Here is a 24,719-nt window from a genome sequence, read left to right as displayed (position 1 = left end):
TTTATGCTTTTCTGCCAATTCCTGTAATTCTCAGATTTTTGCAGAAAGCAAGTTTGTTGGAGATGACAATAATTCTGATTGCCCCCTATTGGCCTTGATAAATCTGGTTCCCCTTTCTTTAGCCTCATATACAGGATGAACCATGGATTCTGGACCATGCTCTGGACCTTCTGACTCACCCATCAGGAATGGTTCATCCCAACCTGAACAATCTCAAATTAACAGCTTGGCTGCTCCAGTTCCCCTGATCGCCAGGTTTCCTCTCCTTTCCTGTCCAATTAAACATATTTTATTATCTTCCCATAAAACATCTACACGAAAATTGTACAGAGGTAAATGGAAGAGATTTGTTGCATGGGCTAGTAATAATTGGATACACCTCTTTACTGTACCTATACATTCTGTCCTAGAATTTTTGGCAAACATTTTTAATGAAGGTGCTGCTGTGGCCGCTATTAGAGTTCAGTTGGCAGCAATTTCTAATTTTCGTATAGGAGAAAATGGCTCTGGAATCATGTCAAACAGACTTTGTAAGGCATTTCTAAAATGGACTATGATAATAAGACCGCCTTACAAAAACCCCTCACCACCCAGTCATCTAAATTTTATTTTATTGAATATTATCTGCCCTCCCTTTGAACCATCTGCTGCTTGTGATTTGAAGTATTTCCCCTGGAAAACACTTTTCTTAGTGGCTATTACTTCGACTAGGAGAGTTTCAGAATTACAAGCTTTGTTTACCAAGCCCCCATACTTAGTTTTTCATAAGGACAGAGTTTCTTTATGTACTAACCCCTCATTTCTACCCAAGGTTGTGAAAGAAAGTAACCTCAATCAATCTACTGAGCTGCCAGTTTTCTTCCCAAATTTCCAAAATAATGGAGAATATTCAGTGCATCTGCTGGACATTCATAGGCAGTTACATTTCTACTTACATAGAACTTCAGAAAATCAGAAAGTCAGATCAGGTCTTTGTTTCTTATTTTGATACTAGAAAAGGCCAACCAGTGTCCAAGGTTACCTTATCCAAATGACTTTCAAAATGTATATCCTACATTTAGAATTCTAAGAACAAACCTCTTTCTATTTGAGTTAAAGCTCATTCCACTAGGGTGGTAGCCACATCTGTAGCCTTTCAAGCTACCTCTGGATAACATCTGTACTGCAGCAACATGGGCAAAACCTGTCAAAAGCCTTTGATATGGTAAACCATACACTTCTTCTACACATATTAAAATCCCTTGCCTTGGATTTCTCTTCCTTAACCTGGTTCTCATCCTATCTTGAAAACCGACAACAAGCAGTACTCTGGAAGAATTCTCTATCTGCTCTACTACCTATCTCTTTAGGAGTACCTCAAGGATCTATACTAGGCCCACTCTTATTCTCTATCTTTATTAATGATCTCCAATCATCTATCTAAAACACTACCTGTATACAATATGCAGATGATTCTACCATTATTTGCACAGCTTCCTCTCAATCTGAACTCCAGTCACTTACACAATCTACCTTTTCAACCGTTGAACAGTGGTTCTCAAAAAGATGTCTTCTCCTCAACCCCAAGAAAACTAAACTATTACTATTCTCACCTACACACAAATCTTCTCAACTAAACTTCACTATTACTGCTAGTGATAATTCCCACATTTCCCCCGACTCTACTACCAAACTGCTTGGTGTTACTATTGATAATAATCTTAACTATGATTATCACATCAATAACACTATAAAAGCAGTTAATAAAAAGATTGGTTCACTGTACAGAATTAAACCCTTCCTTACACCCGAAGCACGGACCACCCTAGCACAATCACATCTTATCTCTACCCTACTGTATGCTTCCTCTATTTACACTAATCTCTCTAAAAGCAACCTAAGGAAACTGACTACATCCTACCACAATATAGCTCGTTTTGCCACAGCATCCCAGTATAGAACTCACCACTGTCTAAACTTAAAACACTTAAACTGGTTGGAACTTCCTAACAAGCTTATCTATCAACAACTCTTAATAGCACATAACATTCTATATCAACCATCAAAAACACCTGCGCTTAGCAACCTCTTGACTCCCTACAATAACCTGAAACAACTGCGCTCCGCCGAAAAGCTACAAGTCAACACCACTAGAATTACAAATGCTGCAAGTAACTGCCTTTTCTCCAACTCAGTAGGCAAAATATGGAATAACCTCCCCTCACACATTTCCTCTCTAGCCTCCTTTCATCTTTTTAAAAAACAACTTCTTTTACACCTGAGCAACTTCTGGCTCTGCTATTGTTCCAATCCTGACTAACCTACTTTCCTCTTTCTACTATCTAATTTCCTTATTTCAAAACTGCAATCTTTCTGAGATCACAAACGACTTAATGACTCTACTGCTACTACTGTTCTCATATTTCAAAAAAAAAAAAAAAAAAAAAAAAAAAACAATTGTACATACAATGTCTTTTACAAGTATGTATATACATTTGAAACTATGTAATACCCCATCCTTACATATTTGTACTGTAAGTAGTTAATGCCTTTCTCAATACGTAGATGGCACTATTTGTTCTTTATTACTTGATCTAGACTAATATATATGCATTGTTGCTCACTGTCTGTGTCACAAGCGTTTATTGTAAATGTTTAACATTGCTTTTATCTGTGGAGCTTTTCTCCCCGGGCCTCCACTGAAAATGGACATTGATCCAGCTGGACTAGCCCAGTCAACAAATGTAAAATAAAAATAAAATAAAATAAAATTATACCTTTATCGCTCACTACAAAGTGGATTTGGTGTCTAGGAGTAGAGCCTCTTTTGGTTTTGTGTTTATGTACTCACCATAATGTTCCATGTTGTCCATCTCAACCTTTATTCTCACAACCTACACTCCATACCCCCTGCCTATTCTCCTGGGAGACCAAGTAGTACTAAGTGGGTATTACAGGACTCTATAAACTCAGAAATATATTTTTTAGTTTATATATATATATATATATATATATATATATATATATATATATATATATACATGGGTCTACTTCACTTCACTGAAAGCTCATTTCACTGAAACTCATTTGTTGAAAGTTATATGCCTTTTCCCCATTGTAGTGCGATCCTGGAGTTAGTATATATAGTAAGGAGGGGTGTGAGGGGCACAGCCTCCCACACTGGAGGTGTGTGGGGGGCATAGCCCCCCACCTATTTTATACATTTTAAACCATAAACATGGATACTTACAACTCCAAAGAATAACTCTTTTTAGAAGGCAATATATACCCAAATTATGAAGGAGGGCTACGTCCCCCACACCCCCCTTATTATATATACTAACTCCAGGATTGTACTACAATGGGGAAAAGGGCATATACCTTTCAACGAAATGAGTTTCAGCCAAATAAGTTTTCAGTGAAGTGAGCTTTTAGTGACGTGTGCTCAGTCAAATGAGTTTCAGTGAAATGAGCTTTCATTGAAGTGAAGTAGACCCATATATATATATATATATATATATATATATATATATATATATATATATATATATATATATATATATGCAATGTAAAAGACACTGTAGGACCCTCCACGATGGAACAAAGATTCAATCAAAAACGTGGCAGGTATCCAACTATCCGATTTTATTAAGAGGTGAACAGGATAAGCGCTTTCGCGTACTATGGGCGTACGCTTCTTCAGATCAATATTAAAATAAAACCATCCATTTAAATACTACTACGAAGGAATCAATTATCCAATTGGTTATCCAATTAATCTATTAACATACAATTCAAGCTCCTAGCTTTAAAGGTACATACTCCTTAACTCCAAAATGATATGGCTAAGTTGAAATTTCTGTAAAGTACTTATATCTATATATAGATACATGTACCTGTATAAGCAGACAAATGTATATACACCTTTATGTCTTAATAATCCTAAAAACAGCAACAGACCTTCATAAACATTTCTCTTGCTGCTATACACTTTATATAATAAAATAGGATAAACAATTAAAACTCTATTCTATAATTTAACCCTAAAACATGTGCAAAACTGTAAGTATTCTAATAATGTATTATCGTGAAGTTACTAAATCTGCTACACTAGAATAGCAACACAATATGAATTATCAAATGATCTAAATAATAATAATAATAAATATAAAATCATATCAGTATATATACACACAAAATATACCATATAAATTATTATAGCGTTAATAAATGTTTAAGTTCCTATCTAACCCTTTTCTAATAGGCTTAGATAACCAACTAATCCTTGTTTTAATACTAAACGTTTACTGTATAGACAATCATAAAATACAGTCATTTATGTTCTATGACCTGAAAACTTAGTCATATTTTAAAAGGCTTCTATAAAAACATACATGAAACCTATTAATAGGCAAACAAACAAACAAACAAAAAATAAATTACATAACTATATAACAACTCAGAAATCTTCATCTATAGTTGCCTTAACTAGATGATCCTATAGATATACATAAGGATATTTGATAAGTATTAAATATAAATTACTCGGTTATCCCTAAATTCCACTACTTTCTACTTTTTAGTACAGGTTTAAGTGAAACATATGCATTTAGACCTGGAGGCATGTGTGCTCTAAGTTTAAAAATCCATTCTAATTCAACTTTCTCCAGAATATTCACATAGTCTCCTCCTCTTATACTCTTCTTGACTATCTGGAGAACTCTAAAGCAGAATGTATGGTCTTGAAAGGCCATAATATGCTTAGCTAAAGCATTCTGCTCATTTTTCTGTCAAATATCATAGATATGGTTATAAAGTCTCTTCTTAAAAGGTCTCTTCGTTAGACCTACATAAAACGCTGTACAGTGTTCACAAGTTGCTAGATAAATCAAATTCTGTGTTTCGCAATTAGCATAGAACCTCGGTTTAAAGGTGAGGTTCAGTGTAGGATGAATAAAATCCTGTTCTTTACTTATGTATTTACAGGTGGTACAGTGCATACATGGGTAGGTACCTCGTTTGTTGACTTTGTCTAAAACTAACTCTTTTCCTGACCTGAAACTATCGCAAAGCAATCTCTTCAGATTTTTATGATTGCGATAGGCAAAACTGGGTTTTTCACCTACTAAACTTAAGGTACTCTGATCTACTGTTAAGATTTTCCAATTATCTCGTATAATATTCTTGATGGCAACAAAATCATTGGTGTACGTGATCGTGAGCCTGACTTTATCCTTAGGTGGACATCCTGAGTGATAAATGTAGGGTCTCTGTCTAACTGAGGGCTGAGCCTCATCTGGAGATTTAAATACATCTGTTCTGATGCCTTTAACCATTCTACTGTCATATCCCCTCTGTTGAAACAACTCTTCCATGAGATCTATTTGTTCTGCTCTGGTGACCTCATCCTTACACATCCTGCCTACTCTTATAAACTGGCTCCTGACTATGCCAGGAAAGACATGCCTAGGGTGCATGCTGTCGAAACTCAAGAGTGTATTTTTCCAGCAGGGCTTCCTATATAATGTGGAGGTCAACCCTCCTGCTTGGATGCTCAAGTTCACATCTAAAAAGTTGATGCTGGTACATGAAACTTCCTTGGTGAAGCTTAGGAAGTTACTAGTGGTTTCTAAATGGTTCAAAAAACTATCAAACTCAACACTAGATCCTTCCCACACAATTAGTATATCGTCTACAAACCTTTTGTAGACGATAACCTGTTTAAACTTCTCATGTGGAAATAGATGTTCCTTCTCCCAGTTGTAAACAACAAGGTTTGCATACGTGTTGGCACACGAAGTGCCCATAGCTACTCCCCACTTCTGTTGGTATAGCTGAGTATCAAAGGAAAACACATTGTATGATAAAACCAAGTCAAGTAACTGTGTGACCAGAATCTGTCTGTCATTGCTAAAGTTGGTTTCATGTACCATAAGCTCCCTTATTGATTGTATTCCCTCTTCATTGGGGATAGGCGTGAATAAATTCTTCACGTCTAGGGTGATCAACTTATGAACATCACTTTCCAGGCTGACTTCTAATTGTTCAAGAGACGCAAGCAGGTGATAAGTATCTTTCAAAATGTGTGGTATTTTATCTACTAATGGGCGTAGTATTTTTTCTAAAAAGATGGAGATGTTGTCTGTCGCCCACCCTTCTCCAGAGACGATTGGTCTCATTGGTGGTGAAGTCAAGCTTTTGTGTATCTTCGGAAGCCCTTTAATCGAGGGAATCCATATAAAATCTTTATGTAAGAATGCATAAAGCTCTTCTGTGATCTGTCTACACGTAAGCATATCAAAAATGGTTTCTTCTATGACCCGATGTATTACATTGATCTGATTCGTAGTAATAGGTGCATAAGTTTGGATATCATTAAGAATGGTATACATTCTGGAGACATAATCTGCTGTGTCGAAGAGTACAACCCCTCCCCCTTTGTCAGCTGGTCTGACAGTTAGAGCTCTTGTTCTAGATAAAAAATCTAAAGACTCTTTCTCTTCCTTAGTCATGTTGAAATATTTACATCTCTTTTTATAATTATTGTAAAAATAATCATAAAGATCATCCTCACATAATCTAACAAAACATTCAACATGCATGGGCAGGGGTGGAGAAAAAACACTTTTCTTTTTGCACTGTTCAAACATATCTATGTTACTAGAAGAAGTACCATTCTTGTCTCTGAAATATAATTTTAAGGCTAAATTCCTACCAAACATTCTAATGTCAACCAAAAGCTCATTTAAGTTACTTCCTTGTGAGGGTACAAAATTAAGCCCTCTATTTAGTAAACTAAACACAGAGTCTGGTAATTCTACGTGAGACAAATTAAAGCATAAGTTCTTTACTGTTTCTTGTGTCGTCGCTGTTGCGGGCTGTCCTCCGAATACTTCCTCTTCTTCCTGTCCCAACTGTTGTAACGGCCCCTCTGTTGGTTCGTTGTCTTCATAGGTAAAGGAAAAAAAGGGCGAGTAGCTTCTTTGTCGACTTGTATAGCTTTGGGTTTAGCTCCTTTAAGTTGATAGGCTATCTGTATCATATTAGCTTCCTGGTTAGGAAGTGGGGTCTGTGCCTGTAGATTAGTTGCCAAAACCGGTATCTCATTGGGGGGAGTGACAAAGGCTCCTTTGGAGCTGCTGCTAAGTGCATCATTCTCGGTGGTTTGTTGTAGTGGCGTACTTTGTTCCATGTTGGTAAGCGTGCGCTCTGCAGACTCTGAAAGATGATGTAATCAGTCGTCTCCTTTGCTTGAATTAGGGCGTCTAGGCCAAACAAAGACTTTACCCAATAGGAAATCCTTATGGTCTCTAAGGATTTTGCGGTGCTTAGTCAGCTGGAGTCTATCTCCATAAGATTGTATTTGCCCATATAGGTGTTCTAATTTATTCAGGCAAAGTTCACTGTTGAAACGATCACGTATTTCACAATTTGATAATTCAATTTTCTCTAATAACTGTTGTTCTATCAGTGTAAAGTAGTCTATGATCAACTTAATGTACCTGTAGCTTAGTTCAAGGTTCAGTTCCTGCCATTGTTTCAACAAGTCTGGATGACTGTCCCCGTAGGTGGGCATACAAAGCACCCTCATGCCCCTGGGGACAATCTTAAAGTGGAGGCAAGCTTCCATATGTCTGTGCTGCCAGACTAATCTTTGGTATTTAAACAAGTCATTTTCCAAGTCTTTCAGCTAAGTATAAAATTCTTCGATATTATTGATGGTACCTCTACCACTCACCGTTGCTTGACTCTGTAAATCCAGGGTCAATAAAGGATTACTGCTATGCCTGGTTATATGATTCCATTTGTCACCAGGCGTCCTTGGCTCCGGATTAAATGGCAGTTCTATAGTAGAGTGCTCCATAACGTGGGAGGATGCGGCAAACACAGAACTGGAGAATAAAGTAAAATAGATACCGCAACACTCCAGAGGTCCTCAAGTGAACAAAGTAAAATGCAATGTAAAAGACACTGTAGGACCCTCCACGATGGAACAAAGATTCAATCAAAAACTTGGCATGTATCCAACTATCCGATTTTATTAAGAGGTGAACAGGATAAGCGCTTTCGCGTACTATGGGCGTACGCTTCTTCAGATCAATATTAAAATAAAACCATCCATTTAAATACTACTACGAAGGAATCAATTATCCAATTGGTTATCCAATTAATCTATTAACATACAATTCAAGCTCCTAGCTTTAAAGGTACATACTCCTTAACTCCAAAATGATATGGCTAAGTTGAAATTTCTATAAAGTACTTATATCTATATATAGATACATGTACCTGTATAAGCAGACAAATGTATATACACCTTTATGTCTTAATAATCCTAAAAACAGCAATAGACCTTCATAAACATTTCTCTTGCTGCTATACACTTTATATAATAAAATAGGATAAACAATTAAAACTCTATTCTATAATTTAACCCTAAAACATGTGCAAAACTGTAAGTATTCTAATAATGTATTATCGTGAAGTTACTAAATCTGCTCCACTAGAATAGCAACAAGATATGAATTATCAAATGATCTAAATAATAATATTAATAAATATAAAATCATATCAGTATATATACACACAAAATATACCATATAAATTATTATAGCGTTAATAAATGTTTAAGTTCCTATCTAACACTAGGAGAGTTTCAGAATTACAAGCTTTGTCTACCAAGCCCCCATACTTAGTTTTTCATAAGGACAGAGTTTCTTTATGTACTAACCCATCATTTCTACCCAAGGTTGTGAAAGAAAGTAACCTCAATCAATCTACTGAGCTGCCAGTTTTCTTCCCAAATTTCCAAAATAAAGGAGAATATTCAGTGCATCTGCTGGACATTCATAGGCAGTTACATTTCTACTTACATAGAACTTCAGAAAATCAGAAAGTCATATCAGGTCTTTGTTTCTTATTTTGATACTAGAAAAGGCCAACCAGTGTCCAAGGTTACCTTATCCAAATGACTTTCAAAATGTATATCCTACATTTAGAATTCTAAGAACAAACCTCTTTCTATTTGAGTTAAAGCTCATTCCACTAGGTTAGTAGCCACATCTGTAGCCTTTCAAGCTACCTCTGGATAACATCTGTACTGCAGCAACATGGGCAAAACCTTATACCTTTATCACTCACTACAAAGTGGATTTGGTGTCTAGGAGTAGAGCCTCTTTTGGTTTTGTGGTTATGTACTCACCATAATGTTCCATGTTGATCATCTCAACCTTTATTCTCACAACCTACACTCCATACCCCCTGCCTATTCTCCTGGGAGACCAAGTAGTACTAAATGGGTATTACAGGACTCTATAAACTCAGAAATATTTTTTTTAGTTTATATATATATATATACATGGGTTTACTTCACTTCACTGAAAGCTCATTTCACTGAAACTCATTTGTTGAAAGTTATATGCCCTTTTCCCCATTGTAGTGCGATCCTGGAGTTAGTATATATAGTAAGGAGGGGTGTGAGGGGCACAGCCTCCCACACTAGAGGTGTGTGGGGGGCATAGCCCCCCACCTATTTTATACATTTTAAACCATATACATGGATACTTACAACTCCAATGAATAACTCTTTTTAGAAGACAATATATACCCAAATTATGAAGGAGGGCTACGTCCCCCACACCTCCCAATGTGGGGGGCTATGCCCCCCACACCCCCCTTATTATATATACTAACTCCAGGATTGTACTACAATGGGGAAAAGGGCATATACCTTTCAACGAAATGAGTTTCAGCCAAATAAGTTTTCAGTGAAGTGAGCTTTTAGTGGTGTGCTCAGTCAAATGAGTTTCAGTGAAATGAGCTTTCATTGAAGTGAAGTAGACCCGTAGATATATATATATATATATATATATATATATATATATATATATATATATATATATATATATATAGATATATATATATATATATATATATATATATATATATATATATATATATATATATATATATATATATATATATATATATATATATATATATATATATATATATATATATATATATATATATATATATATATATATATATATAGGTCTACCTGAAAACACCGTCATGCAAAAACACCGACAACAAAATCACTGACACCGCAAAACCGAAAGTTCAAAAACAGGAAACTTCACACGCCCGACAAACCACAATCCCGACAGTCAACAAACAAAACAAATTCCCTGTACAAAAATCACACACACAACAGAAGCACACCAAAAACCTTACAAACCTACACTAAACCTTACAAACACAACTCTCTGTGCACTAACCTTAACCCAAACCCTAATCCTAAGGTCCGTCACTATTGCACACTCACCTGACCCGCGCCCTAACCCTAACTCACTTAATCCGCCCCAACCCTAAAGTCCGTCACTATTGCACACTTACCTTACTCACACCCTAACCCTAAAGTCTGTCAGTATCACACACTTACCTTACCTGCACCCTAACCCTGCCGTCCGTCACTACCGTATAGTTACACACTAGCACTCGTTTGACATATTGGTGTTGTCAGCGTCGGGATTTTCAAACATCTCTGTTGTTGATATATATATATATATATATATAAGAGCTGTTACCTTTATATGAGTTTTAGTGGCAAACACGGTCTGAGAAAGTTAGGAAGGTGCATTATGGTTAAGGAAGGATGCCCACGAGCTTTGCTGAAGGCCTCGAGGTTTTGAAATGGTAGAGATGAATCTGATGGATAGGATCTGACCCATCAGAAAGAATAAAGGTCGAGATGGACAACACACATGGCATGTTATGGTAAGTACATAAATTATTTTTATAGAACTATAGATTGCATAAAAAGATTTATAAAGTTTAGGAAATCAGAAATGAAGAAGTCATTGTTTATTAGTTAAATTAGACCCAAACTTGAGTATGGAATAACAATATTGTAATCTTGTAAGAAGACAAGCAGTAGTAAACTGGAAAGAGTAATATACCGAGGGCATCCAAGGATGTGAAAATGTATGTTAGTATGAAAGACTAAAATGTCTGAACTTGTACAGTGTCTCTTATAGATATCTAAGAGGAGATCCTATTCAGGTATATAGGGCATTTAGAGACAGCTACCTCTGGGAATGTTTGGGGTTATCAAAAAGTAGCAGACAATCATTAGACAACCTATGTAGAAGATTCTGTGGGAATGAGAAGTATACTAATTGGTTTCCTGAGAGCATTTGATGAATGGAACAAACTACCAAATTACATTAAAGTAAGTACTAGTTTAGAGATTTTTAAGAACAGCTTGGACACATTATGGGAACAAGTGTTTTGGTATATTGGCAAGCTAGAAGGACATTAATGCCCGTGGATGAAATATTTGTATTTATGTATGTATGTATGTATATTGCACAGCTTATAAACAAAGGGACTGTGTCTAGAACTAGGGATGCCATTGTCCCCTCTTTATTCAGCCCTCATTAGGCTAGTCATTGAATATGATGCCTGTTCTGGCATGCAACAACTGGAATGCCCATAGCGATACCTTACTAAAAAGATACAAGACCTAAACAAACAACAACATGTCCTATATAGACTGACTGGTCCGGTCACTATATTTGTTATATTACAGATTGCTAGGGGGTGACATGTGTCTGGCATACAAGGCATCGTCTGACCATTACTGAAGAATTTATTGCACATCAACAAGTCAAATGACATCAGAAATACTTGGTCTAGGTATCTAAATGTCTTTAGTAACATCAACAGAATAGTTTAGATGGCAGGCTTATCTTGCAGAGGATATGTCTGCTGTGGAACAGCCACATAAGACAAAGTTCAATCCTGTCGATATTCAGCTGCAACTTAGATCTGTGGATGGGAATCAGAAAATATACCCCAGGACTGCCCCTGTACTACTAATTGTCAGAGGCAGTTCCTAAAGGCTTTATCCCATACATGGGTCTCTCAAATTATCTATGGCATGATATCAGTCATTCTCATTAGGGATAATATGCAATTATTGACCATGGAATGGGTAAGGCCAGTCTATAACCAAATGGAATAGGCTATTTTTTTGCATAAAAATTTAAGCTGGCTAGGTTTAAAATGGCCTGCATAGGCAGCTAGCTAGCATAGTATTTACTTATGAACCATGAACCTATGTAGATGTTCAAGAATAAAGGATTCATAACTTGCAAAATACCCTTATTGACCACCCTGATATTGGAAAATGTACCTGAAACATGAATGATTATTAAGTCAATTAGAAGTGTATTGAATAATGTAAACATTAACTTATAACTTAATTGGTGTTTGGATTATAAGACTGTGTGGCACAGTATCAAAGGCGTGGTCTGGATAAATACCATCAAAAACAAGTCCTTCATCTAGGGCTTGAATCAAATTTAATTAAAGCGATAGTACATGTATATTGCATTTAAGACAAGCTAAGAAACCAAGCTGAAGCATGTATGTTTTCATTAAGAAATGCATTACCATGAAGGACAGAATCATCTGCTAAAGACATTTTTCTTAATGGGTCTGTAGTTATTAGCATTGTTAATATCACTGTTTTTAAACACTGGTACAGAAATAGTCAAACACAAAATATGAGAAACATATCCTGATTGCAGGTTTTGTTGAAAAGGTGGATGAGACATAATACAGTGATACCTGGTATTTTCTTAAGAAAAAGGACATTGAGACCATTACACCCTGGGATTCATAAACTTTTTCCATGTCATTTTATGTGACTTTTGCATAGTAAGCAGCCACATACAGGGTGAGGGTGATTCAGAGACAGATTGAGCATTAACTGAGAAATCCAAGAAATTCTGTGGCCTGTGTGCTATGCTAACAGCAGTATAATGAGATGGTAATGAGTAACATTATTTAAAATGAGGGTCTCCATGAATGCAAATGAGGGTGAACTATATGGTGGAGCGATTCAGAGAAGTGTGTATACCAAGACTAGATGAGCTAACTTCAGAGCTTATGACTGCAGTAAAATCTTGGAGTTACATGAGGCAAATTATGGAAATATATGGGACAGACACAACACTTCAAACCTGTATATGCAAGAGGCTGTACTCACAGGTGTTGTATGTCATCACCTTTGCTGGCCCCATGTCATCCATCTATGCTTAGCATGTCATGCCCTGTACAGAAATTGTGACCAACTACCACGTGAATAGAGTCAACATGCAAGAAATGGTCTCATGTGCAGGCATGTAGAATGCGTGGTGCACTTATCCCTGTGAATATGAAGGTGTGTGTGGCTTTGCGTGCACAAGCCACAGAGAATTTAATAGATCAACATGGGACATGGAGGGTGTATCTCAGGCATTGGCCTGAAGGTTATTGCACCAGTTCCTTGATATCATATTACAACATGTGGAGGAGCATATGTAGTTTCCATGTTCCACTGAGAACATAGCCAAAGTCACGTGGGCTTTTCATGACATATCTTGTTCTCCTGAGGTACTGGGGGCCATAGACTTTTCCCACATTGCAATAAAGGCCTCATATAGTGAACAAAAGCAAAGTTATATTAACTGCAATGGTTTCTACTCCATCAGTTACCAGATGGTCTGTAGTGCACATGGTATGCAATATAGTATGTCTACCGACCATCTAGGCAATACCCACAACTCTCACATATGGAACACATATGACATATAGCAGATTATATAGGGTGATTTCATCCAGAGCCATATTATTGGCAATAATGGATATGCCCTACAGCCATAGTTAAAGACACCTATCAGAAATCCCAAGACTGTGGCAGAAAAGTGTAACAACTATGCCCTGTCACAAACCTGGGTCATCACTGAATATGTGTTTAGCCTGCCAAAGGCATCCTCAGTATGTGGTGTGTTACATGGCATCATTGTTTGCAAACAGTTGCAGCAGGGTAGACACATTCTGGAGGGAGATGTTCCACACCTAGCAGGGGAGGAGGAGCCTGCTGAGGAGCCTGTAGAGGAGACAGCTTTAGGGGAAAACTATGGCAGGAGAAGCAGACAGAGGACTCCATGACACTGGCTTAGAGGCAGTGGCTAATTCGTAGCTATGGGCAATATAGAGCAGTAAGCAGAAAAGAAAAAGTGATGTATGCTATTTCATGCATAGCCTGACCTCACTGTAGATCAGACATAGCACACCCAAGCGACAAGTATAGAAGACACGGTACGGTTATCATCATATGCACAGGTGGGGAGTGTCATCAATGGGCAAATGTGTGTAAGTTAGTACGAGTGAATATAACTTTGATATGTTGGTGTCAGACCTGTCTGATTGGGTGTGGAGACTATGGTGCACTTACGTTGTGAGCACTATCTCCATTGGTGTGTGTGTGTGTGTGTGTGTGTGTGTGTGTGTGTGTGTGTGTGTGTGTGTGTGTGTGTGTGTGTGTGTGTGTACGTGTGTGCGTGTGTGTGTGTGTGTGTGTGTGTGTGTGTGTGTGTGTGTGTCCTACAGACACATGAAAAGCATATTGATTCACCAAAAACAGTTTCTTCAAATGGAAAAAGCTTGCAAACCATTCACCTAAACTACTTTTTTTGACACTGAGGAACTCTTTCTTTTTTTAGTAGGGTAAATCCCCATGCTTCCCCATTTGATGGGATACCCCATCACCCCTAACCTTTTATATACCAACTCTGAGGTTACACAACAGTGGAGAAAGATGAAAACTCCATTATCATAGAAATTAGATTTGTTGAATGCTCTCTGATCTTTTTACAGTCACTGAAACTGCAGTCAGTGAATAGACAGAAACCCAACAGGTCCAGGGCATGCACAGATGATGTGTTTGTGTATGTATGTATGCATGTGTGTCTGTGTAGACTGTGCATGTCCCTGTCAACAGGAGCATCCTCTCCTGTGAGGGCCACAGACACTAAAAATCAAAAGGAAAGTGTGTCTGAACTCCACCAGAAACTAAATGACAGTGAATTCCCTTAGTAATACTACATAACATGGAAGAACCAACATGAGTTAAAAAGTGCAGAATATCAATTTAATTAAATCACTTTCAATATATCCAAAGGTAAAGGGGATAAAAGTACTTAACTTTGGATATATTGATGGTCATTTAATTAAATTGATATTCTGCACTTTTTAACCTATGATGGTTCTTCCGTGTTAAGTAATTTTACTAAGGGAATTTACTGTCATTTTGCCACAGACACTATCCAGACCATGCCAGGAGGAAGGAGTTCACCTTGAATGTGAGTGATGACCCTGTTATGAATCAGTTCAATAACAGTTCTTCACCCATGTGGATGTCCTAGTGAATTACCATATTGACAATATGTCCCCTTCAGGGACCACATATTATGGTCGATTTTGTCAGATTCAGTTACTCAGGGCAGACTCTTCTGTCCTCCAATACCCAGAGCCATTAGCTCTGCCGTACTCAGGAATATCTTACCATGAGTCCACCCAAGTCCACATCGGGTAGCTTGGGAATCTATTCCACACATTGAATCAGATAAAAAAAAGACAACATGAGGTATGAAAATTATGTACTTACTATAATGATAGATCCATGTTGCGTTCTTTTCATCTGGTTCAACTCCTGTTTCTCCTTCCCCCTGCCAAATTGTCATTGTACTTCTAGGGATCGAACAGACGTCCACCCTGTCTGATCTCTTGTATCTGACACACTAGTGATTTTTCTATTATTTTATAAGTAGGTATACATACACACACACACACACACACACACACACACACACACACACACACACACAAATATATCTATTTATAACTTTAGCAGCACCAATCATGTCAATGGCCCAGTGTCTCATTTGCTTGTAATTCCTGCCCTGGCCACTGACATAACCAATGTCATTTGACTATCCCTCCAAGTCATGATCATGCAAGAACCAGTCAGATTTAATAGATTTAATATAGTTGATCATTTGTTGGCCATGGAGGCAGATGACATACAACAAGATCTTGTTTACTGAATGGGGAATATACATTTTATTTGTTTGCATTTGCCACAGCTGGGAATCCTCTGTGGAAGGAAAAGTAAAGTGCACATGAGGATTATTTCACCACTAGGTGTCATATGCCTACCCTGTTACAATCTATGGGATACCTGTGTGGTGGAGGTATGTGGCCTTGATGTACCTCTGAGTGCAAAGACATACATTGCTTACTCAAAGACAGGTTTTGTGCCCTTCTTGTATTGTGCTATTTTTAAGTCTGCACTTGGCATCCACAGGCAATGGCCTTCTACAAGACTCTACTGTTGATGATCATCAATGTTACAACTGCCACTGGCTGACCTTCCAGAGACCATGGCTTTGACAGCATGCAGGTTTACTCATGGATGAGTAATCTGAGTATCAATACAGGCAGGTGCAGTACAATCATATACTGAGAGAACCCTGTTGAGGCCACAAATGCATCAGTGACACAGTAGCTACCTTCCCTAGTAAGGAGAAAAGGTGCAGTTCTGCTACAAAGTATATATTTCAGGCTTACTGGTATGATGCTGCATTTGTGTTGCAGGAATACATAAACAGTTTTTACTCCAGCAAGTGTAAGACAAGCAAAGTACACATCCTGAAAAGGTAATAACATCTTATCACATTGCTGTCCTGCTGTGCTCACTCACGCAGGTGTGTCTAGCAGTAACATGTCCATAAACAATCCTTTTCTCCTCTCCACCACAAAATGCAACAATAGCTATCAAGTGTAAGACTGAAAGTAGCCTACGTATGGCCTACATTGTAAGAGGGATTAGCAACCTGTGTACATCATCACACAACAGAATCACCAGACAGCTCAGACCTCTGTGATTGCAGTACAATAGTTCTAAAGTTCATAAGTCCATATAGTCATAATAAGACATGCAGTGAATAGTACTGTGCTACTGCTCAGGGACTTGTACCCTTCCATCACAAGGAAGCCTTCAGATGAGTGGCACCCCTCACACTACTATGTATGTGCATGACTTTACCTGCACCTTTCAGTTAGCACGGTAACATATTGTTTGAGAAGGCAGCAGGTAATGACAAATGTTAATGTGCAACCTTTAAGCAAAATCATATTTTCCTCATTTTAAACAAACCTTGAAAGTTGATGTGCTGGCCTGCATTCTTCCATAGCATGATGAGGCCTAAAAAGGCACTACCTAATGAATTTAACTGAACAGCATTTTTTACTCATCGTGGCTTTAGGCCAAACCATGCTGAGGTGCTTTCTCAATGTTCTGTGCTCCCACAAGCACCTACAAGGTGCAGTGAGAATGCTTGGGTGGGTCAGTGGCCCAAATGAGGGTGTGGGAAAAAGTAGTTCACTTCTGTATCTGATAGAAATGCTAAGAAGGAAAGCTGCTATCATAATTAGTCAACATGTTCCTACTATAGTTCTGTGCCACTGTTTACACCTTAACATCACCTTGCCATGCAACCATTTTGTGAGCTTCATAACTGTTACACGGTGATAGGTCATGCTAACAAGCTGCCTTATGCTGCATGCCACATGCTGAAAAAGTGAGTGGCTGTAACCTCAAGAAGATTGCCATAATTCTCTCAACTGCAACCTGCTAAATGCCCTGCTTTCCAAAGGTCATGAGTTTAGCAGGGGTATCTGGTGGTATAGCAAGGAAAGCAGAATCATTTGGTATTTCCTGCTCAGAGACCATGGGGAGCACCTGAATGAGGAGTCTTATGAGGATTCTCAGTATAAAGTGGATCTCAGGCACAGTCTTGCCAGTCTGATTCCACTGGCATTCCCCACTCTTTGAACAGTGCAGACATCACCTGAGGAGGCGATATTCTGACCTTCTCAGCTAGTGGAAAGAATAGCTCTGAGAAACGGTATCTGAGATGTGTTGTAAGTATTATATGACTCGACTGCACAGTCATTAGTTTTCATACTTTCTAAATGTGATGATTCTGAGCATGTAACATAAGATCCGATGTTTTCATTTTCATTCATTCTTCAACTGTTAGGTTCAGATCTGATCTTCGGATCTGACTTGGCCGCTTCTTCCAGACTGTATAACACTGAACTCCAGAGCTGCTCCCTTTACCCATAATCCTTAGTCACATAACATACCTCAGATCTTGTTTGCTGCAATAGCATTCGGACATAGATTGAAAACTCTTGATTGTGATTTTCAAAGTTTGTGAGATTAGCTATTATTATCTTTTAGACATCTTATACTTATTATAACTTTTGTCTTTACCTCCCTTTAACCTCTTTTTGTATCAGGTTATAAACTTTACCTTCTTTCCATACTCTTAGGGAGTTTTCATTTACCATACTTGGTATTCTATTTCTTTATTGTACTTATTAGTACTATCCTTTTTTACTATTGTTGATAACTTCTCTATTTTTTCTCTTTTCCAGTATTTAAAAAAAATAATAAAAAAATATTTCATTAATCTTTTAAAATGTTATCTTATTTTCTAAAATAATGTCTGATAAGCCTACAGATTAAAAAAAAAAAAAACGTGTGGCATGCGGCCACAAAATACCAAATTCAGAAGCACATTCCAAATGTATCTGTTTTGGAGAAAAAGGGAAATTCTCTTAATAAGGAATCTCATAAGAGATCTTAAGAATGCTCATCTGCTTCAACTTCAGCTTCAGCCACAGAGCCACCTCTGAAATAAACAAAAAGTTGGATCCAAGTACTTTGGATCCAAACTAAGATCCGACAAATTGCTTCAGGCCCATTTTTTACAACTATGCCAGTGCCAATTGCCTCCCGGCTCCCATCGCCCTTTCTGGAGCAGTCTTCCCGTCACCATTCAAGACCCTCATCCATGGCTTCATCCCTTCAGTCTTCCAGAAGCCCATCTGATGCAAATGTGGACAAGATGATGAGGAAGTTCCTGAAGACACAAATACAAATGGGAGTACTTTCGGCTCTGACTCCAATGGGTCCGGAGACCCTCATTAGTACTACCATCTGATCTTAGCTCCTTCTCCAATCCTTGCTTTCATTTTGTAGCCATCAGATCTGAAAACCTATGAATTGACTGCCTCTGATCTGAAGATATTAGCATCTTCAACTCCGATGGTGACTCTGAGCTGTCTGTCTCTGAGTACTTTGGAGCTAGATGACTCTCAGAGCCAAAGCGTCAGCACTAGATAGCTTGGCTCCTACTCTCTCCTTGGGTGCTTTGGCTGTGGGGTAGTGGGGTCTGATGGTCTGTAAGTCTGCCTTTTTGGATCCATCAGTTTCTGTTTTTCCCAAGCACTCTGCCTTTGAGGTAATGGAGAGAGCCTTCTCGATTCCTAGAGTTCAGACTTCTCTACCTTTCTCAGCTGCAACTTCCCAATCCCATTTGAGTTTGCATCCAGAGCCTCAATCATCTATTCTACTGGGACAGCCAGCCTGAACCAGTCTCCAGGCCACCAAGCAGGTATCGTTATCTCATCTGATACCTCCTCAGAGCACCCCACTGAGGAGGTTCCCCAGAAGAGGAAGTGTAAAAGAAGGCTCTTAGACTCTCCACAAAAGTCTGTCACTGAGGACACTGACTTTAATGAAGGGGAAGGGTCCCCCATATTACCACCCAATGATGTCTCCTTTAGAGACATCTTAGAACTCCTAAAACAAGGAGGTGGTTTGTCCTGGAATAGCCCTTTCCAAATGGAGTCAATGTTCCTGGAGGCCTTTAGAGCTGGCCTGTCTACTTCCTGGGTGACTCTGCCCACTGATGAGCTCATAGATTTAGTCTCTTGATGAGTGTGGAAGGATCCAGATAACTGAGACAATCCCTAAGAGAACAGACAGGATCCTGGTACTACCTATGGATAAACCACACTGGAGTAAAGGAGTACCCATTAATGCCATGGTTGTAGCAGTGGAGACTAAAAAGAAACTGACAGAGCAAAGTTTCTCTGTCAACCCCCATAACAGGGAGTCTAGGGCACTGAAAAGGGTTTGGAAAATGTGTCTATGCTTCAGCAACCTTCAGCCTTAGGTTGCTGAATTATTTGGAACATTTCATGAGACTTCAGAGGGATTTGATCAAATAACTTTCCAAATCCCCTCAATAGGACCATATCCTGTGAGGTAGAGAGTACTATTTCCATGCAGTTGGTGACCCTTCAGTCTATTTTAAACTTGTCCTTGAAGCTTATCTCCCATCTGGCTGAAGATACTTCATGGGCAGTGGGTTCAGGCATTTCCATTAGGAGACATGCTTGGATGGACTTTAAGTGATTTTGCAGAACCCTTCAAATCTTCTTTCATCAATGCTTCCTTTGACAAAAACTCTTTGTTTGGCCCCAAAGTGAAAGACACACTTTCTAGGTGTGACCAGGAAGGGAAAGCTCTGACTGTTGTGGGTGTACATTTTTTAACTCCTCAGTGGACCTTTTCTAGAAACCAACAATGTGGATGGAAAAATGTGTTTCAAAAGTCCCAGGGAACCTTCCAAGATCCATGTGGAGACAGTTCCCCTAGGGGCAGAGGAGAAACTCAAATGGAAGATGCTGTCCCCATGGCAGAGGTGGCCTGCATAATCAGTGATCCAGGGATACCTTTTCTGACAGATTCTATTAGCACTTTTGAATGGAGGCCTGACTGTCTATCTTTGGAGGCAGTCAGGGGTCATCTATCCTTGCACCAGAGAGACTGGTTAGATATCACAAAAGATTCAGGGGTTTGGAAGATTATATCTAGAGGTTATATAATACCATTTTCCCAAATCCCTCCATCAGTTTCAAAGAAAATCCCTGATGTTCCACCCAGTCAGAGGGAAGCAGCAACACTAGAAATAAAAAAGCTGCTAAAAAAGAGAGTCATCCAAGAGGTCTCCCAAGACCAGGGAAAGTCTCAAATGTATTCAAGATTCTTTTTCATGCCAAAAAGACAGGGGACTTGAGACCAGTTTTGGATCTCAGCAAATTAAATTAATCATATCAGTACACAATGTTCGGGAAGGTCACAGTTCAGTCCATTCTGCCATTTCTGAACAAGGACAACTGGATGTGCTTAACAGATCATCAGGATATATACTGTCATATCAGAATGAACAGATGATCCAGAAAATATCTACATTTCCATCTGGGAGCCAGTCATTGCCAATTCAGAGCACTGCCCTTTGGTCTCACCAAAGCCCCCATGTTGTTTACCAAGTACATGGCAGTAATTGCAGCTCACTTGAGACTGCAGGGATTCTGAGTGTTTCCATATCTGGATGACTGTCTCTTGACCTCTGTAACCAGGCATCAACTAATTCAAGCACAAGACTACTTACATCAGCTGTGCACGCCTCTGGGGATTTCTGTCAATTACAACAAATCTCAGCTCATTCCATCTCAGACTCTGGAATTCATCAGTGCTCTATTCAATACAGTCACTCAAATAGCTCCTCTCTCTCTGTCTTGGATTCAAACAATTCAGTAAAAAAATCATTCATAGTTCTTCTCTTTCAGCCCATCTGGGATCCATGTCAGCGGCAATCACCCTTCTACCGCTAGCAAGGTTCCATAAGAAAATAGACACAAAATAGTGCAGCTTCAACCTGATAAACTTGAAACCAAAGAAAATCAGTGCCAAACGTGGGCCCAGAAATAGTCCAATAATGAATGTATTATCTTTATTATCTTTTGGCGTTGATTTTCTTTGGTTCCATGTGAGAATCCTTCAATGGACACTCGCAACTAAATGGTCTATACTCCATCAGCCATTATCCAGTCAAGTCAAAATAACACAAGCTTGTACAAATGACCTTCTATGGTGGATTCACTCCAATCAAATACAAGAAGACCATTTCTTTGTTCTCTCTCAACCTAAGGGTACAGTGACCATGGACTCTTTTCAGATTTGGTGGGGTGGAGCACTTCTTGGGAAGGACGGTCCAAGGCACATGGTCCCCTGAAGAGGCCTACATACATATCAATGTCCTGGAGATGAGAGCTGTCCTCTTAGCATTGCAGGCCTTCCAAGACACTCTCCCAACTGGGACTATTGTGATTCAGATGATCAATATGTCTGTAGTCTGGTATATCAACAAACAAGTGGTAAGAAGATCTTGCCCTCTTTGTCAAGAAGCTATGAGAGTATGGCAATGGGCAATCTCATCCAATTGCTTTCTGATAGCAATGCACATCCCAGGGAAGTCTAATGTCATTGCAGACAAGTTAAACAGGTCAGTTCTGATGCCTCACAAGTGGCCTCTCAGCATGAATGTGGCAGAGAGGATTTTCTGTGGATGGGGCCAGCCATGCTGTGACCTTTTTGCATCTGCCCTCAACAACACGTGCAGAGGTTCTTTGCCCTGATAGCCCCCAATGGAGAGTCATTGAGGGATGCTCTATTTCATAAATGATGTCCCTGGTCTTCTGTATGCCTATTTACCTCTTATCCCCAAATTTCTCCAGAAAGCATCTCAGCTGAAGGGAGCAGTTATCCTCACTGCATACTGACCTCGTCAGATCTGTTTTCCCTTTCTTTGACCTCTAATATCCACCCAGGATTCTGAATCCAACCCCAGACCTGTTGTCTCTCCCAACAGATGTGATTAATTTCGACATTTCAGGACTCAAGTTGACCCCATGGTTGCTCTAGTTCTATTGATTGCTAGACAGCCCAGGCAATCCTCTCCCATCTGTGACATTTTGTTATCACTCCGCAAAGCTTCCACTAGAAAAGTTTATGCAAATGGAAAAGATTTGTTTTTTGGGCACAAAAGGAATTTAGATCCCTTCTTAGCCCCAATTTATAAAATTCTTAACTTTTTTAGCTAGAATTTTCAATGAAGGTGCTAGCTCCACAGCTGTCAGAGTACAATTAGCAAGACAAACAACGTTCTCAGTAGAAAAAACACTTTAATGTGAGGAGCAAAGCTTTCGGATAAAATCTTTTATCAATACTGAAAATACAAATGCAAATGCAGAGTATATATAGGTCTAAAAAAGTCATATGACCGGCAGCCAAGAAGTCACATGACCCAATCATTAAAACAAAACATATAGAAATAAAAATATGCAAAGCTAAAAAATGCAACAGCATAATGCATACATGAAAACAAAAAACATTTAAAAAAGGAAGAATGTATATTTTTAAAAAAAAAGCAAAGTTTTAACCTAAAAATCACATGTACAATCATATACATAAAGAGAAAATCTCATAATCTAGATCTACTCATTCTAACCAATATAGGTTTAAGGCTGACAGTACTATTCAAACCAGGGGGTGAGTCACCCATCAATCTAATTATCCAGTTGTATTCTTTAATTTCTAATTTGTTATTGATATCACCACCTCTGGGTGAGGGTGAAACATGGTCTATAGCTTTAAATTTAAATACATGCTGTTCACCAAAACATAGCCTGTGTTTATATAAAGCATTAGTGTCCACACATCTTTGGATTTCAGACTTGTGTTCTGTGATCCTATCTTTAAGTTTACGCGTGGTTTTACCCACATAGAAAGAGTTGCATAATACACAGGTAGCGAGGTAAACCACGTGGGTGGTAACACAAGTAGCAGTTACATTGAACCTAAACAGCCTCTTACTGACTGGGTGTTCAAAGATACCTAAATGTTCATCATCAATGTCATCACAGCACGAGCAATTATAACATTTTCGTGTGCCCATAGTGCTGGATGGATGTATTGTGATATTTGTAGGAAAATCTTTGTAACAGAGGACACTCTTGAGGGTTCTCATGTTATGATATGCAAAAAATGGGACATTGCCCAGCATTGCTTTTAACTCTTCAGATGCCATCAAGATTAGCCAATTCTTATGGATAATACATTTAATACATGGTGTTTTTGTACTAAATGAAGTAACATAGCTTACTTTCATCTCATTCTGGATGGACACATTGGGCAAGCCAACAGCTTGTGTTTCTATGGCGTCATTTAACATAACAGGAGCCACCCTCGACTTTCTTTCCTCTAGCACATTTAGTTTCTCATTATTTAAGATGGTAGCATCATAACCACTGTTAGTGAAATCAGCTATCATCTCATTCAACTGTTCGGAGAAGCTAGGATCTTCCGTGTTAAACCTACTGGCTCTGTAAAATTGAGACCTGACAGTACCTCTAAAAACATGTGGCGCATGCATACTACTTGCATGAGTGTACCTTCCTGCACAGACCTCCTTTCTATGGAGGCTTGTTCTGAGTGTACCACCGTCAAGACTCAAGTTGATATCTAAAAAATTAATAGTAATTTCAGATGAACACATTTTGAACTTCAAAAAAGATGAGATTGAATTGATGTACAGCATAAAATCATTCAAATCCTGTAACGTGCCCCCCCAAATCAAAAAACAGTCATCCACAAATCGTTGAAAGAACTTTACATTATCTTTATATGGATTCAAACCACTAAATAAATGTTTCCTTTCCCACTGGTATAAAACTAAGTTGGCATAAGTATTGGCTACCGAAGTACCCATAGCCACACCTGTGAGCTGAAGATACAAGAATTCATCAAAAAGGAAAACATTATTTCTCAACACCACATCCATGAGAGTACATATTTTTTCAATTTTGTGGAAGTTGAAGAGTACAATTAGCAGACATTTCCAACTGTCATATAGGAATAAATAACTCTACCTTAGCTTCATCCAAAGTTTGCAAAGCTTTTATCAGACAAAACTATTTACTTAGGCCCCCTTTAAAGGATCCTAGTCCTTCTTGGGATTCAAATATTGTTCTTTGGGCCTTAACCCAACTCCCCTTCAACCCATCAGCTAAATCTGAACTAAAATATTTGACCTGGAAGACTGCTTTCCTAGTTGCTGTTACTTCTGCCAGAAGAATGTCTGAACTTC

Source organism: Protopterus annectens, chromosome 12.part0 (assembly GCF_019279795.1).
Source record: "Protopterus annectens isolate FY-2018-M chromosome 12.part0, PAN1.0, whole genome shotgun sequence".
In the NCBI taxonomy this organism is placed as follows: Eukaryota; Metazoa; Chordata; order Ceratodontiformes; family Protopteridae; genus Protopterus; species Protopterus annectens.
Note: the sequence above shows the minus strand (reverse complement) of the source record.